At 41.8% G+C, this 968-nt stretch overlaps 2 long non-coding RNA genes across 2 annotated transcripts in view; one reads left to right on the top strand and one right to left on the bottom strand.

The window, feature by feature from the left end:
* Window positions 1-968, top strand: part of LOC116673269 (uncharacterized) — a 20,988-nt gene that overhangs the window by 15,728 nt on the left and 4,292 nt on the right. The gene's annotated exons all lie outside the window — the stretch shown is intronic.
* LOC116673268 (uncharacterized) overlaps window positions 276-968 on the bottom strand; it is a 15,430-nt gene continuing 14,737 nt past the window's right edge. The window contains exon 3 of the long non-coding RNA XR_004327806.1: window positions 276-362. This is a non-coding gene — a long non-coding RNA (uncharacterized LOC116673268). The remainder of the gene's footprint in view (window positions 363-968) is intronic.

Genomic DNA, 968 nt, shown 5'->3' with positions numbered 1-968 from the left:
TGGATTTACCCTGCAGAGATCTGGGGAGCTGTTAAACATAGTCCTCAGAAATCCACCAGAGTTTACAATGCCAACACAAAGAAAGAGGAAGGTGACAAAAATTAGGGACGGAATTTCCGACGGCACCTGAAAAATCTTGGAAATGAATCGTCGTTGATACAGACTAGGGCCCTCGGGTCAGAGCTCCATGGAGAAAGTCAGCTTTTCAAGCGAGTGGTTCATCATCAAACCACCGATATTCCCACTAATACAGCGGTGGAATATAACGTACTTAAGTACAAATGTTGAGGTACTTGTACTTTTCATGCCACTTTCTACTTCTAATCCGCTAGATTTCAGAGGAAAGTATTGGACTTTTTACTCTAATCTGACAACTTTAGTTACTCGTTACTTAAAATAATTTAAGATTTATTGTAATATGTAGCTCTTATGCTCAAAATCCCACAGATAAATCATGCCAAAAAAAAAGATTATTTTTGGGCACTTTTTTGGGCGCCTTAAATCACAGCTCAGACATGAAAGGGCAGAGAGGGGGGTGAAGACATGCAGGAAACCGCCGCAGGTCGGATTCAAACCCTTGGCCTCTGCGTTGAGGTATGGGCACACGCTCTACCAACTGAGCTTCCCGGGCGCCTTGGTATTTATTGGTACTTTGACCTGGTATTAGTACTTTGACCTAAGTAAAGGATCTAAATACTTCCTCCACCACTGCACCAACAACACATTGCATGAACAGCTTCTTTTTTTTTTTTTGACTTGTCCCACTTGTGTGTTAACAAGTCAAACAAAGCGACATATGAGTGAATAATGAAGTCTCCTCCAGCATCTTTGTGTCCCACTGCATTTATAAAACATGGATTTCATGAAGTCCGTCAAGGACGCTTGCACGGCCACATCGTCTGTAAAGGAGTTTTCCTTAAGCCTCTACACGTGTTTACCGAGCATTCAAATCTATTCAACAAAGCTTT

This window comes from Etheostoma spectabile, chromosome 23 (assembly GCF_008692095.1).
Source record: "Etheostoma spectabile isolate EspeVRDwgs_2016 chromosome 23, UIUC_Espe_1.0, whole genome shotgun sequence".
NCBI lineage: Eukaryota > Metazoa > Chordata > Actinopteri > Perciformes > Percidae > Etheostoma > Etheostoma spectabile.
This window is presented reverse-complemented; position numbering and strand designations above follow the sequence as displayed.